This window comes from Piliocolobus tephrosceles, chromosome 16, assembly GCF_002776525.5.
Source record: "Piliocolobus tephrosceles isolate RC106 chromosome 16, ASM277652v3, whole genome shotgun sequence".
Taxonomy (NCBI): Eukaryota; Metazoa; Chordata; class Mammalia; order Primates; family Cercopithecidae; genus Piliocolobus; species Piliocolobus tephrosceles.
In genome coordinates this window covers 71189059-71205559 of record NC_045449.1, presented here as the reverse complement: position 1 = coordinate 71205559, position 16501 = coordinate 71189059, and the positions used below count along the sequence as shown (strand labels likewise).

At 58.3% G+C, this 16501-nt stretch overlaps 1 protein-coding gene across 3 annotated transcripts in view; it reads right to left on the bottom strand.

The window, feature by feature from the left end:
- SEPTIN9 (septin 9) overlaps window positions 1–16501 on the bottom strand; it is a 175324-nt gene that overhangs the window by 64576 nt on the left and 94247 nt on the right. The window contains exon 1 of one of the 3 annotated variants that reach the window (XM_023211697.1): window positions 15831–15904. The exons of the other annotated variants lie outside the window; for them this stretch is intronic. The gene's annotated coding sequence lies outside the window, so the exon portion shown is untranslated. Of the gene's footprint in view, window positions 1–15830; window positions 15905–16501 lie in introns of those variants that run through there. 3 annotated transcript variants of the gene reach the window in all.

Here is a 16501-nt window from a genome sequence, read left to right as displayed (position 1 = left end):
GTCAGGGCATGGGAGACACTGCTCAGCTCTGCCACTAACCTGCCGTGCAGAACTGGCCAAGTCACTGCACTTCTCTGGGCCTCAGGTTTTCCAGTCAGAGGGCTGGCCCAAGAGGTAAATGACAGTGGTTAGGGACGGGGGCACGGGAGCCAGACTTTACGAATTCAGACCCTCCCTCTGCCATACTCAGAGGGAGGCTTGGGCAGGTTACTTAACATCTCTGGGCCATGGGTTCCTCATCGGTGAAACGGGAATAATAACAGAATCAATTTCAGTGTTGTTGGGAGGATTAAAGGGGACACTTACTCCTGACACAGCTGACGGGGCCCTGTCCAGCACCGGCAGCCTGATGCTGGCAGAGGGAGGGTGAGCATCTCTGCTCCCCTGCAGCCCCTCCTTCCCCCTCTTCCCTCCAGCTATGGCAACAACAGCTGGAGTTCACTCGTACTTCCAGTGACGGGTTACCCTCCTGAATTAAGGACTGAAGGCCCCAGGCCTGCCACCCAAGGTCCTGGTGCAAGAGGGGTGGGCCACCGGTCCTTGTCTTCATCACACCCAGGCTTCCACGCCCTCCTCCAAACAGGCCTTTGCTTCACGTGCAAGAGCAAATGCCAACCCTCGTGTCTGGGGCGGGGGTACCCACAAATGCCTTGGATGTGAACTTCGACGGGGGTCATGGTGCAGGTCCTGCCAGGGCACCTGGAACCATGAGGGACTGCCTGCAGCCCACAGAGGGTCCCCTACAGGCCAGTGGGGCTCTGCCACCCTGCCTGCCACTCTGCTTAGCCACCTGGTGAGGAAAACAGGCTGCAGACTCAGAGCCAGTACGGGCTCACGTGCTAGCAAGATAACACACCAAAGGAAGGAAGTGCAGGACGAGGGAGCCATGGAGACCTCACCGCAGCCTCAGCAACCCACCAGCAGACCCCGTGCGGGCACCAGGCAGGCCACCCTACCTACTCTCAGGATGCTCCTGCAGGCCCTGCAGGCAGACAGGGTGAACGGAGGCACAAGGAGGGTAAGTCTGACACGCGCTGGGGCCAGGCCTGGAGCCAGAGCCCCAGCCAGTCTTGCCACCACATCCTAACGCACTTCCCACAGACAGCAGGCCAAAGCAAGGCTGCCCAGACTGAAGGAGAAGGGGCCCTGCCTCTCTGACCACGGGCCTCCTGGAGACCCCAACACAGATCGCCAGCCCACAAACACCAAACCCAGGGCCTCTGACAAGTGAGAAACGTGAAAAACGTACAGAACAGCTGCAGCTTAGCGCTTCTAACACACCAGACACACACAGGCACACACAGCGTCTCTGCGGACGCCAGAAAACTCTGTGCTGGGAAGTCCCCCCATCGGGGGAGGCCCCACAGCAAGCTCCCCTCTCTGCCCGTCCACCAACGGGCGGGCGGAAGGTCCTAATCAGGACCATATGGGAAGGGCCGGCGGGAGGGGCAGAGAGGGAAAACGAACAGGCAACATCAAGCACCTGGGGCGGGTGGGTGAGGGATACCCAGGAGGCGAGGGCGGGGTGCACTCCCCATCTCACTCACAGGGAACGGGGGTTCAGGAGGTGCAGGGGAAGGCCCCGGCCGCCTCATCTCTCTTCCTCTGCAGACTCACTCACGGCCTGTCCACGGGCAGCTGGATCCAGCCAGAGGTCAGACGCCTGCTCCAGCTCTACCCCTCTGGCCTCTTGAAAGCGAGCCAAGACAGTGCGGGGGATGACGCTGCTACTTCCGGTGTGGCCATGCTGGGCTTGGGTTGGGTGGGAACATGGCTGGGGCGCCATCCCTTTTGGCCGTCACAGGCACAAAAGCCTCTCCGTGTCCCAGTGCCACATGCGGGTCCCTTCCCTGCTGCCCCAAAAGGAGGGACACCTGAGCAGACCCTGTTGGGGGGTGCTCCTCGCACCCAGTCCACCCTGACCTAGCAAACCCCCTTTCTGCTCCTTGGGGCAGGAGCCACCAGGTCAGGTCTCAGGCAATGGCCAGTGAAGGGGCTGCGCGGAGGGGCTTCCTGGCTCACAGGAAGGGAGGCTCTCCTTCCCTAGAACATGGCTGCAGCATCCTGTGACCGAGAGGGACACCATGGCTGGAGATGGTGGAACGGAGACACCTCCACAGCATCCTCAATGCCCGGAGCATCTCATTTCGCACAAAAAAGCTCTAAATTCTCTTGAGGGCTGAAGCCATTCTGAGTTGGGGTTTCTGTCACTCAGGCCAAAAGCATCGTGTTGGAGCAGCTGAGAGCACAGCGGGAGGGGAGGGGCGGGAGAGAATGTCCCCCACAGCGACAGGGGATTCTCTGACTCCAAGAATCAGCTCCTGCAGAGGGCCTGCGGACACGGCCACCCACCCCCAGCCCTGAACTGTCCCCTGCCAAGGGCCCAGAAAGTCCTGGGAGGGGACTGCAGGGGGCCTCCCTCGTGAGAACGGTGACTGTGGTCAGACCACAGCTCACAAGTCAGCAACTCTGCTCAGCCGCCGCGGTGGACCCCTCTGGATGGCTTCCAGAAAAAGCGTTCCCCTTCCGTCGCCAGTGTCTTGAAATCCAAGAATATACTCCCAACAGCAACTACAACAAAAACTAACGCTGAGTGAGTACCGCAGGCACCATTTCTAGAGCCTCACACGCCCCCACCCACTCAGTCCTCACAAAAACTCCACCCATTCTTCCTCCCCTCTCCTCCTCTAACAGCACGGAAAATGGGCACGGCAGGGTTGAGCTGGACTGAGGAGGGGTTGGTGGAAGAGCCTGGGGGTCCATTCTCCAAGAACCTCATATTGCAAAGGGAACCCTCGGGTCAGGGAGTGGGGCACAGCCCCCATCTATCTACCCCCGTTCTCAGCGCCAGGCCTGGCACAGAGCGGGCCTCGGCTGTAAATGAATAAGTGAATGAGAGCCTGCTGAGGGAATAAGGTGACAGGGACAAGGGAGAAACAATCAAAGCAGCCAACGCCGCGGCCACCGTGATGACAGTGACAACGGCAGCAGTGACACATGGGCTCCTGTCGTGCCCGGCCTGTTCTAAGCACTTCGCTCTATGAACACATTTGTTTCTCATCACGTCTCTCTCAAGTGGGCATTTCTATTAGCCCATTTCACAGAGGGGAACATAGTTGAGTGTACTGGCCAACGTTGTGCTGCCAGGAAAGGTCATGGAGTCCAGGTAATGTGTGGCTTGCCAGCCAGACTCTGGTTCACACGGCCTCACAGGCAGCCCCATGAAACACGCAGAGAGAACATGTGAGGGGTCCTCCTGCTGTCCCCCACCCCCAGCTGGGGTCCACCCTCTGCTGAAACCTCCCCAACGTGTTTCCAAGTCCCGCCAGCCACGAGACATTTCTTTGAACATCCAGTACCACCCTCCTATGGCTGTTTGACCTCGTCCTTGTATAGGGCAAGACTTGGGCGATAAGTGAAAGGGATGAAAATCCCTGAGAGAGGCAGCAAGGTGGCACTCTTTTTTTTTTTTTTTTTTCCTTTCTTTTTTTTTTGAGACAGCATTTCACTCCCATCGCCCAGGCTGGAGTGCAGTGGCACGATCTTGGCTCACTCCACCTCCCAGGCTCAAGCTATTCTCCTGCCTCAGCCTCCCGAGGAGCTGGGACCACAGGCACGTGCCACTGCACCCGGTTAATTTTTCTATTTTTTGTAGAGATGGAGTTTCACCATGTTGCCCAGGCCAGTCTCAAACTTCTGGGGCTCAAGCAATCTGCCTGCCTTAGCTTTCCGGGATTACAGACGCGAACCACCATGCCTGGCTAAGGTGGTTCTCATACAAAGCAGAGAAAACCATCTTTAGTTCAAAACAAATTAATACGTATTGAGTATCTATGTAGAAAAAGACTGGAAAGAAATGCAAACATGTTAACAGCGTTTGTCTGGAGGACGCCATTATTATTGATCATTTCCTTTACATTTTCTAATTTAATGTTTGTGTCACAAGTAGGTGTGATTTTTAAAATCACAAAAGTTAAAGGCTGGTTTTTTGTTTGTGTTTTGTTTTTTGAGACAGGGTCTCACCTTACCACCTAGGAGCCGGAGTACAGTGGTGTGGTCATAGCTCACTGCAGCCTCGAACTCCTAACTCAAGCAATCCTCCCACCTGAGCCTCCTGAGGAGCAGGGACGACAGGCAAGCGCCACTACACTTGGAGCTTCTGTTGCCCAGACTGGTCTCGAACACCTGGCCTCAAGCGACTCTCCCACCTCAGCCTCCCAAAGCTGGGATTACAGGCATGAGCCACCACACCCAGCAAAGATTGCTTTTCAGTCAGGAAGACAGATGCTTCTTAGTTCTTCTTCTTCTTCTTTTTTTTTTTTTTTTGATACGGAGTACTGCTCTGTTGCCCAGGCTGGAGTGCAGTAGCATGGTCTCGGCTCACTGCAGCCTCTGCCTCCCGGGTTCAAGAGATTCTCCTGCCTCAGCCTCCCAAGTAGCTGGGATTACAAGCGTGCATCACCACACCCAGCTAATTTTTGTATTTTTAGTAGAGGTGGGGTTTCGCCATGTTGACCAGCCTGGTCTTGAACTCCTGACCTTAAGGGATCCACCTGCCCCCGCCTCCCGAAGTGCTGGATTACAGGCGTGAGCCACCACACTCGGCCTGCTTCTTAGCACTTCTAACCTCTGCCCCTTGGCACCGCCTGGCCAAGCAGATGAAAGGTTCCGGTGAGCTGTCAACCAGCTCCGGCCTGGGGTCTTCCCTGGGCAGCTCCAAGTGGCTGGGATCTGGCTCCTTTTCCAGAGCTGGGTCCAGAAACCAAGATCGGGAATGCGTGATGGCTGTTCCGTGGGCCCTTGCTATGAGGTCACTTCCCTGGTTCCAGGGATCAGCCGCTGGCTGTAGGGAGCATGTGGGTTCAGCCAGGGTTTGTATCAACACAGCTCTGCTCTATCCGCGACCTAGTGGGTTCCTCCACCCCCTGCTGCATGACAACCCCAGGAAAAATATTAGGAGGGAGGGAGCCGCTGGGGGTGTGACAGGAGAGACTTTCCAGGGACAGATTTGTAAAAACTGCTTCAAAGTCCTCTCCAAGGACTTTCAAGGCCTCCACTGCCCCCTACTGACGGGTCATGGCTCAGGAAGAGAAAGCTGGGGGTGGAGCGGGCGGTGGGGGGAGGGTGACCAGCACCCCCAAGGCAAGGAGATGAGCTGGGAGAACAGGGGGCTGGCAGGGCAGCCCCAGGCCAGCTCCTGTCTCCAGAACCACTGTCTCCCTCCTCTGGCCACAAAATGAGGCTGGCTGGTCACAGGCCTACTCCACAGGCTGGGAGGCTAGGCGTGAAAGCACTCTGCTTGCATGGGGTACCCCATGGTGAATACCATCAAAGCCAGCCCCCAGGGTCTGCTGTCCTACCGGGAAGACAACGTAAGGCACCCATGGAACCCAGAAGCATCTAAAGGATCTGACAGCCATGAGCTGGGAGGACACAGTTCTGCAGCAGGAGAAAGAGGGGCACAGAGACAGGGTTCGCCCACTGTCCTTGTGATCATCGCCACTCAGGGCTGGTACGGACCACTTGGGATGGACCCTGCAGGGCGCATTCACAGTACAAGAGTTCTTCTACAGGATACCTTACTCCACCCTCACAAAAAGCCAGGGTTCAACCTGGTGAACCACCTTTCCCCATCTGTCCCACCCTCCGGAGTCAGACCTGAATGGCTCCAGGCCTGGGTCCAGAAGGCACATCCAAGAGGTGAATTTCCTCAAGCCTGCAAGACCCTGGGCCCTTGGCCTGAGCTCAGGTATTCGCACCATGCTAGGACAGCCCTGGGCAGGCATCTTCACTTCTGAGCATCCCTCTCCACTTGTGTAGGATGCGGGGAACCGCGCCACCCAGCAAGGCCTGACTGGCGAGTGGTCCTCGCTCCAGCAGCAGCCGGCACTACCAAGACCGTCAGCCACTCCAGAGGCAAACGACAGGCCCCGGAGCGCAGTGTGAGGGCCAGAAGCCTGGTCCCCCCACATCTGCCCCATCTGCTGTGTTGCCCTGGGCACAGCCCACCCCTCTGTGGTCCCGAGTCTCAGCTCCGAGGTCTCTAAGACCCCTTCGGTCCCCGCAGCTCAGGATGCTCACTTGAAAACCAGGCCCAGTCAGCAGGGCCTCCCTCGTCAGCCCACCACTGGCCAGCTCCTGCCCAGCACCCTCCAGCTCATTATCCCCATCCCTGCAAACTCCACACCAGCACCCTAAGCCCTTCCTCCTCCAGGAAGGAGACTGTCCCCAAATGTGTCCCCTGTTCCCTTTCAATCAAAGTCCAGAAAATAGAGAAGCAGCCTCCCGCCTCCTCTCCCCGCCGAACCCTTGGCCTTTCGGATGCCCCCTCTGATTCTCTGCTAATATCCCCACAACACAATCCCTCAGTCCCTCCCCAAACGCAATCGGCAAGCACGCTGTAGCCCCGGCAGCCAGTGATGTCCCTATTTAGCAGCCTGCAGGAGCCAGCGCACCTCTCAGCCAGGTGGGCTGCAGAAGCCAGTCGTGGCAAGGGCAGGAGGCCTGGGTGCTGACGGCATCGGCACCATCAAAATCATGGTCAGATCAAGGTCACGGTCAGCGAGCTTCTCCACCTGCAATTAGGCGGCCTCAGCCTCAGCCTCGGCCTCGGCCTTGGCCTTGGCCTCAGGAGCTGCAGACACAGCCCCCAGCCCCCACCCCAGGAGCTCGGCCTCATACACACTGGAGGACATGGAGCTGGGGCACAAACAGCCAAGAACAGGTACATCCGAAACCAGGAGCAGGGGGCGGAGGGCTGCTGAGACGTTCCCATTCCCACCGGCTGCCGGGGACTTACCACTTATACACTGACTATACCCAGGGCTGTGACATGTCTGCTTCTTACATTATACCATTAAATCCCCAAATTTGTCCCAATTTACATACGATGAGGCAAATTCAGAGTAAATAACCTGCTTATCAGCTTCTGAACCCAGGCTGGCTCTAACCTCCCTCCTTCCAGCTGCTTTGAGCCCACACGAGTATGAGGCACAAGTGAACCCTACCAGCTGGGAAGTGCGCCCTCCCTCTGCTGACCCCACAGCCCTCCCAGCCGGTGCCTGAAGCTGCCAGCACCCTCCCACCCAGCACTGCTCTCTGTAGCCTGAGCTGTTGCTGTGTGACCCGGGGTTAGTGCCCTAACCTCTCTGGACTACACCTGCAAGATGAGGATGCAGCCGCACAGCCTACTTCAAATGCTCACTAACTTGCATGCACAGCTAACATCTGCCAAGCCTGTGACATGGACCAGCTTTACTTCACTTTCGAATGTGGTACCCCCACCCAGTTTGGGGGTGGAACTGTTAGTTCCTCTTTTTCTGGATAAGGAAGTTGAAAGGCTCCAGGAGGCACCCAGGTCAGCTGGTTTGCCAGTAGGTACAGTGCCCACCCATCACTCACAACCCACCCCCGACCGCTTCGCCTGTGTCCCCCGCAGTTGAGATTGTGTGTGTACTTGAACACTTTGCCAATGGCTGAATCTGCACCAGGGTCACTGTGTCAGCTGGGCCTGCCAGGCCACCCTCCCCGAGCTCTGTCCAAGGCAGGGCCAGTCCTCATACCTCGCTTCCTTGCCAGAGTCCCACCCAAGGCCCTGGAGTCAGAGATCCAGCTAAATCCTGGCAATGCCCCATACCTGCCCTGTGACTATGGGCCAGCGAGTCAGCCTCTCTGTGCCTCCCGGGTTGCTGTGAGGGTTACAGGAGATGCGCGGAGGGCCCTGAGCTTGGTGGCTGGCCTGCTGGAAAGGCTAGTTACGTGGTGTAAGGATGGCAGCAGTGACAATAAATGAATCGAACGAAAACAAGGCAAACTGGGCCTGGGGAAGGGCGCTGGTTAAACAGACCTGAGTGGATCAGGACCTTGCACATGAGCAGGTGGGAACAGCTCCAAATAGCAAGTCTGGCAGGCCCAGGAGGACTCAGCCCTGGGTGCTGTCCAGGGCCCCCTCTCGGTTCCCCTGCCAGCCTAGTCTCCTCCTGTTCCAGCCTGACTGCCCCTGTGGGTACCAACGAGTTCCCGACCAGGACTGAGGCAGAACAGACAGGGCTCAAGGCCCTGCAGGCAGGCACAGGGTGTGAGTGGCAAACAGGAGACGCTCCAGGCACCCCACCGTCCTTCCCTCCGCGAAGGCTGACAATGCCAACCTACAGAAGAAGCTGTTCTTCCTGGCCTCGGATCCCATCTCAACACAGTGCATGAGGCAGCTATGACCAGAGGGTGTGACTACCCCTGCAGATGGAACCCATTCACTGTGCCCAGCCCATAGCCAGAGCCCGGAGGATGGGGGAAGTGAGGCGGGGCATCTCCTACAGTGAAGGGAAAAACCAATCTAGCTATTTTTTCTTGGATCGCTTCTGGAACTCACCCTGTCATGGCTCTACCCTAACTCAGCTTCCCAAAGCCTCAGAGAGCTCTGTCCTTTGCCCTGCATCCCATCTCATCCGCTTGTGCTGGATTAGTCCCCTAGAAACCCCGTCTCCTGTCATTCCCAGGGCACCAAGGCTGGTTGGTGGGTTTAGGGATTCCCATCTTCTGATCCAGCCCCAGTGGCTCACCCCACACTCACCTGCACTCACAGGTGTGTCTCCCACCTCCAGCCTTTGCACAGGCGGCCCCACATTCTGGGAGCTCAGCCTCCCCCAACGACTCACTCCAGAGCACAGGGACCTCTCTCTCTGACTCCTTCTTAGCTCCAACCATGAGGAGTCCATGTCATAGCAATGCCTTCGTTGCTTGTCTGCTAGGTTATGACAATGCCCCTTTGCCCTCTAACCTAATGTCTGCATATAGACAAACCTCCACATTCTAAGCCACCAGATACCAATTCTTCCAGGAAGTCTTCCCTGACTGCTCCAGTTCGACAGAGGCTTCCCTCCTCTGTGCTCCCCTAGTGCTTAACAAGCATTCACTGAGCACCCGTAACATGTAAGGCACCTGCAACACAAGTCAGTGTCCCGTGCCCTCCCAGAGGGCATATGAACAAATACACAGCAAGACTCTCCAATACTCATCCATGCCCCACAGAAAACCACTCACAGGCATGGGAGGGCTACTTTAACTGCGGGTGACAGGGACGCCTCTCCAAGATGGCAGTGCTGCAGCAAGACCTGAATGAGGCAGCCAGGAGGTCTGGGGAGGGACTTCCCGCGAGGGAACAAGCGAACATTCTTCCGTGAGGATGAGCCCTCATGTCCCAGGAGCAGCCAGGCCAGGAGGCCGGTGGGGAGTGGTTGGGTGACGTGGGATCTCACAGGCTGCCCCAGGATGAATCAGCACCCCAAGCACAGCAGACACCCAGGGAAGGCTTAGGCTGGGGAGTGATCTGAACACATTCTCCATCCGGGAGCTCACCGGGGCTCCTGGGCTCACGCTGTCCCGCCACTGCACACCTCCAGGGGGTTGGGGGGGCACCCTTTACACCACCCTCACAGGCAGCGCTCCTGGGGGAGCTGTGCTGTGCAGGGGACTCGCTGGCCACCCTGTGGGGCAAACCACAGGCGACAGTGGAGGACAGGTGGTCAGTTCAGGAGGGACAACTACCCAAGCAGGGGTCAGAGGGCACTCAGATTTGGGAGGAATCCTCAACTTCTCAGGCCCAGGCAACCAGAGGTGGGGGGCGGGGTGCTGCTTCCTGAGACGGGAGGCCTGGGTTCCTGGCCGCATTCCCTGGTGTGGAGGTGCTGGGAGGTGCGGAGGCCTCCTCCTGAGGCCGGGACCCTCTGGTCATCCTGACCCACTGTTCCGATCCTATCCGCCTGTCTGAGGGCAGAGCCTGAACTCACAGTCGTGCACACTCCCCTCTGCACAGGGCCCTGCGGGGCCGCACAGCAGCCTCTCCTCTACAGATCAGGACCCTGAGCTCCAGGAGGGCTGGGACTGTCTGAGACCGCAGAGCCAGGGTCGGACACAGCCAGGCCAACCTTGTGACTTCTGGCTCCACGCATCCTAGGCACACAGGTAAAATTCTGCTGGCTGGGAGGGTGGGCGTGGGGGGAGATGAGCAGGCGGGCAGCTTCCTCTTAGCCTCCCAACATGTGTGTGCCGGATCCCTGGGGAGGAGCACAAACACCCTTTCCCAAGACACAGAAAGAGGCAGTGGGGGGTCCTTCTCTGGCTGAGGCTCCAGGTCCTGAGTGTTGGATGCAGCCCCACTTGGAGGTTGGAAGTCAGGTGGCCTCGGGGGTGTGTGGGGGCCGCCAGCTCAGCTGCAGCTCCTTCCATGTAAGGGAACCTCCCAGGCAGCATCCCCATGGCCAGAGAGGGGGCCGGGAAGAGTGGGGGCTGCAGCCAGTGGCACTCGGGTGGGCTGCACCCTGAGGACACGGTCACATCCCCTTCCCGGACCTCTGAAGCCCTCAGGTACGGGTCAGGGGCTCTCAGCTGCAGGCAGGAGAGGGCCCCACAGCCACAGATCCGGGGAGTCCAGCTTGCAAAGCCCAGAGGCTTCCGGAGGCCGCTGGCCCGGCTTCCTGTGCAGCTGGGTTTTCCTGGGAGGCCCTCCTCCGGCACTCTCGGTCCCCAGCCCGCACGACCTCCCACAGCTGGGCCCATCTTCCCAGGCCCAGGTCACGTGGTGCAGGTCAGTGGGGCTCTGGGGGAGGGCAGGGCGCCAGGAACAGCCCCGGGGGTGGGGGGACTGGAGCAGAGCTCACTTTGGCCGCCTGCCCACTTTGCACGAGGGATGCTAGACTTCCACATGTGGTCACTCAACTTCGCCCAACTATGCGTAAGTCCTGGTTACCCTCACCCTACTGACGGGAATTAAACTGGCCAAGGAGCAGCTCAGATTCTGAGCAAAGCAGGGGTCCGAGCCTCCCAGGAGTTCTAGGCATCCCCCAGCCCCTCCTCCTGAGTACTGAGTCCACACACTCAGCACCCAAATGCCCATTCACTGGGGGGTCCGCCAACCGCTAGTCAGCATGGCTTAACAAAGCGCTTCTGTGCCACAGGTCTCATTTGATCCTCCCAAAAACCCTCTGAGGCAGGACAATGTTATTCAACCCATTTTACAGACAAAGCAACTGAGTCATAAAATGGCTTGCCAAAAGATACGGAGGCAGAAAGATCAACAGCAAAGAGCTTCTCTGTGATCCTGACAGCAAGGCCCCCAGAAAAAAGCAAGGGACCCTGAGGCCTTCACAGGAGCAGAGTCCTGGAGGGGACAAGAGCTTAGCCTCATGTCACCCTCAAAGGGTACCTTGAAGGTCAAGGTATTGGGCCCAAGCAGGCTGGACTCTGTTCCCTGCACCCCTCCCGCCTCCTGAAGCCCCTTCCCTCCCACCCAGGTGGGCCGTGGAGATGTCCACAACACATAATGGAACAGCCGGTGGGTCATGGTCCCCCGCACTGAGCCAAGGGGCTCGACCAGAGGCTCAAACAGTGGCATAGAAACCATGAGCTTAACTGCAAACCCACTCGGGCTTTGGAGTCAAGCAGCCCTGTGTTCAAAGCCAGGGTCAGCTGCTTCTAGCTGTGTGGCCTGGGGCCAGTTCTTCAACCTCTCTGTGCCTCGGTGCCTTCTTCTCTATGGTAGTAACAGGACCGTTTTCTACGACAATGGTGCGGATACGGCCCATGAAGCACATAAAGCTTCGAGCCCAGCGCCTGGAGTATGTCAGGATGCAGTAAGTGGTCACTTATGATTCATGAAATATTAATAAGGCGAGGGGTGGAATGACAGCCTCCCTGCGTTGTCCCTAAAATGGAAACAAATCTGCTCAGCGCTCAAAGCAGCAGAAAGCGAGCCAAGGACAGGCTCCCAGTGACCATGCCCTGGCAGAGCGTTCCCTACTGGCCCCCGGCAGGGCTCAGGGCGGGTGGCCACCCTCCAGATGAGCTCATAGCTGGCACCTGCTTCCAGAGCACATGTCTGGACTTTCCAGATCTTTCCTCCCCTTTCTCTGACCTTTCCCTACTCTGCAACCCCCACCTCCTGCCACTTTCTTACTCACTCTCTCCTTTCATTCCTGTTCAAAAACAAATAATGGAGGCCAAATGTGTCAGCTGGCTCCCTGGAAAGGCTTCCCTGAAGCAGGAACACAAGGCGGGCGGTGGAGGATTACTCAGCGTAAGCCACGTGATCTCTGCGTGGAGCCGGGGAAGGGGAGGCGCTGAGATCGAGGGTGCTAGGATCGAGGCACTGAGACGGGGTCACTGGACAAAGGCCAGGGCCAGCTCCCGTTCCCACCCCAACAGGGGCCCCACATTTAGGGGCCACATCTCCAAAGTCTCTTGGGCAAGAGAGACAAATCCCATCACAGGGTCAGAAACGCTGCCTCCAGGCTGCGATCTGGGTGGGGGTGGGAGATTCCTGGCCGGGTCCTAAACATTCACTCTGTGGACAGAACTATCAAGGGGAACTCAATGTTTCCACAACAGCTTGGTCAACATATAGGCATCAGGCTGGGTGTGGTGGCCCACGCCTGTAGTCCCAGCACTTCGGGAGGCTGAGGTGAGGGGATTGCTTGAAGCCAGGAGTTCGAGACCAGCCTGGCCAACATGGCGAAACCCCATCTCTACTAAAAATACAAAAATTAGCCAGGTGTGATGGTGCAAGCCTGTAGTCCCAGCTACTTGGGACGCTGAGACAGGAGAATTGCTTGAACCCTAGAGGTGGAGGTTGCCGTGAGCAGAGATGCGCACCACTGCCCTCCAGCCTGGACGACAGAGCGAGACGGTCTCAAAAAAAAAAAGATGCAGGTATTGTCTCAAGGTTCACAAGTCTAACCTTACCCCTGACGTTGGCATTTAATCCTGATGCAGATCCTAGCAGGAAAAAGGAGAAGAGCCAGAAGGCTGTGGGGACCAGGGGATTTACAGCAGTGCTTATTAGACTTTCTCTGGCAGGCAGAAGTGTCCCCCGGAGGCTGCTAGACAAGCAGAGGGCCCACCCCAGAGCCCCTGGTTCGGGAGGGCTGGGTTAGGGCCCAGGAAGCTGCATTTCAGCAGGGAGTTCAGAGCTATCCTGAGCCCTACTTTGGAAGCAGAACAGAACCAGAGGGCAGAACAGAACCGGAACCAAAAGCTTCTGTGGGCCCCGTTTCCTGGGGATGGGCCTCTGCACCATCCGAGGTGACCATTAGTCCGGCTCCCTGGGACCAGCCCTGAGCACTCCCTGGGAAAAGCAGGACCCGCAGAGGACGGTTTGCCAGGATCCCCCTGACCCCCCACCCCACCCCACTCTCACCCCAGCTTCCCCCACTTCCATCCTCCACCTAGAACTCTGGAGACCTGGCCCTGGAGGCCCAGAGACCAGAAATAAGAGGAGACAAGGGGAGAAGCTCCCCTCCCCATTCCTCAGCCACACCAATGGGCTGACCTCCCAGGAAGCCACGCCAGCCACTGCTACTGTCCTGGCCGCCCCCACCCGGCCCTGAGGCTGGGTGATGACAAGCATTCCGTTCTGCCTGCCTCTTCACCTGAGGCTCCTGCTGATGTGAGGCCTGACCACGCGCCCAGGAGGCACAGGACAGAGCCCAGAGCTGTTCAAGAACACATAAGCCTGAGGCGCGGGTCCTGCACCTGGGAAGGGCCAGGAAGGGTTAAAGGAAAATCCCAGCTGAGCACAATGGCTCGTGCCTGGAATCCCAGCACTTTGGCAGGCCAAGGCAGGAGGATCATTTAAGCCCAGGAGTTAGAGGTCAGCCTGGGAAATATAGTGAGACCCCATTTCTACAAAAAAAATTAAAATTAAAAAATTAGCCAGGCATAGGGGCACATGCCTGTAGTCCCAGCTACTTGGTAGGCTGAGGTGGGAGGATCACTAAGCCCAGGAGGTCAAGATCACAGTGAGTGGGAGATTGGGCCACTGAACTCCAGCCTGGGCGACAGAGAGAGACCGTCTCAAAAAAAACCCTACACTCCATGGAGCTTAGTGGAACCTTCGGCCAGGGCGTCTCGACTGTGCAATAAGCTGGCAGCTGCCAATCCCCGAGGGTGAAGACCCGTCCACTAACAACCTGCACCCCAGTGCGGTGAAAGGAAGCGCCCGGGGAAAGATGCCGGCTGAGGCACCGAGCTCAGCCCGATCCACCGTGGAGAAGCCACTCCAGTTCCAAAGAGAAAGATCATTAAATCTCAGGTGAATCGCCCAAAAGCCATCCCTGTACACACAGAGCGTGCATTCTGGGACATGTGGATACCTTCTCCCAGGACAGGAAGCAAAACCAGTAGGCAGAGATGTGGGCCTCCCCGCTCTTGCTGGAGCCAGCCCGGAGCCCTCCCTCATCTCCGTGCCCAGGGAAGCACAGACCCCACCTCCACCGCAGCCAAAAGACTTCCTTTTGGCTTTCCCAGCAGCATCCAGCCCAGGTCTTGTGGGGAGAGGCAGCAGGGGGAGGAGAAAGACGGAGAAAGATGAGCTCCTGGCAGCTGTGACTAGGGGGAGAGAAATGAGGTTCCAATCTGTTCCTGCTCACCCCACAGACGGGCGGTGTCTTATTTCAAAATCCAGGGCAGCTGAGGGGCTGAAGGAAGAGGGAGACACCTTCTAACTGGGGTTTTCTTTCATTTCACCCCATGGCGCCTTACACAGGAAAGAGCCGGAAGGGCTCGGGCTCCTGGCATCCAGCCAAAGCCTCAGGCAGGGGCCCAGACAAGGGGCTGTGCTATCACTCCAGGTGGCCCGAGGGTCAGCGACGGTAGAGCTCCACCCCACCCCACCACTGCACAGTACCCCGTATCCGGGACAGCTCAGCAGCCAGGCTGCCCCAGGGTTCAAATCCAGACACTTAACTGTGGGGCCTCTCTGCGCCTTGATTTCCTAATCTGGAAAATGGGATAATGAAAGTAACTGTTGGGCAGGGCAAGGGGTAAGTGAAAGCCAGCGTTTGTTTGAGAGTGATGTGGTTAGGACCGTCATTGTGACTAGACACTGAGCCTTCTCCTCCCACCTGAGACAAGGGTTTCACTCACTGTTGCCAGAAAGATGTGGACCCGGAAGGACGAGGGAAGTCATCTCATTCGCAATCCCAGAGGGAAGGTGAGGGCCCCGTGCCAGCTGGCTGCTGCAGGGGGAGGGTGGGAGACGGCTGGGGGACAGAGCAGCAGGGACAGCAGGAGGAACGGCAGGCAGGGAAGTACCCCAGCGATCTAAAGGACTGTCCACCAGGAGGACAGCTCGGACTCTCCCCACTGAGACAGACTCCTCGGGACAGTTGGGCTGAGGATTCCCAGGGCCTCTGAGTGAAACAGAATCAGCCATCACTGAAGCCACATGTCCCACAGGCTTGCAAGCACAAGTGGGGGACTGCCCAGGTGCCTCTGTGTCATAGAGGCCAGGCACCAAGGCCAGGGTGGCCAGAGGACATCACGCAGCCCAGTGGGGGCCTCGCAGAACCACCAGCCAAGAAGGCGCATGCAGAAGCACGCAAGTGTTGCAAGGAGGCAAACTTCCTGCTGGACTGAACATGGGGAGCTGAGCTTCCAATTGCTGAGCCGGGTTGTCTGGCCCGCTTCTCTCTTCCTGAACAGAACGTCCCCAGACAGAGCGGCCAGGCAACGGCATGGCCAAGTGGGGGTCTGCATTCCAGGCCTGCCCTGCAGCCTGACCAGCCTGCCACCCTCCCAGGAGACACAGGATGGGCCAGGGCTCCCCTAGGCTGCCACAGGAATAAGGCAGGGCTGTGACCTCCTCCATGGCCCAGGCGCCTGAGGGAGGGACCATGAGCTCCAGTTCAGGGGGCAGACAGGAAACGGAAAGTCCACACTCCCCCCAACCACGGAGCTGGCTTCTCCTCCACTGCATTCTCACCAGCCATACCCCCCACCAAAAAAACCACCTTACCCAATGGGTGGTTTTGCAGCGACACCCAGCCCAATGAAGTTACCTGGTGGGGGCCTTGGGGGATGGGGCCCCCGGAAATGCACACGGGCAGTGGGCGAGCCGGAGGCTGTGTGAGGCCTTGCTTCCTGGGGCTGGCCGGGAGGTGCCTCAACCATCTGTGTAACCTGAGCCCGCTGTGACCAGGACCTGCTGCTTCCCCATCTCAGCCCTCTCCTATCAGCATCAGCTAAGCATTAGTCAGCAGGTGCCAGCAGGGAGCCACGGCCTAAGGCAGGCCTGTGTTAGACCAGCACCGGGGGAGGGACCAGGAGAAAGACCTCTAGAGTGGAAGCCACAGCCCCTCTTCCTCCTGGGCTGGGCAACAGATCACCATCCCCAGCCAGCCCTGGGGAAGCGGGAGGGGTCAGCTTGGTCGCAGGTACAGCACTGGGGTCCTCAACATGGCTGCTGCTGACCACAGCCCCTCTTCCTCCTGGGCTGGGCAAGAGACCACCATCCCCAGCCCGCCCTAGGGAAGCAGAAGGGGTCAGCTGTGGCACAGGTATAGCTCCGGGGTCCCCGCAGCAGCTGCTGCTGACCACAGGCCTGTTACTCCTCCTCCAGCTGGGTTCCCACTCTGGTCCTGAAAGCGCCTCCCCTCAGCTCCCATCTCTTGCCTAGGAGGCAGCCAACACCCCAAGCGCTGCCACAGCAGGAGGCTGGGCCTGCAAGTGT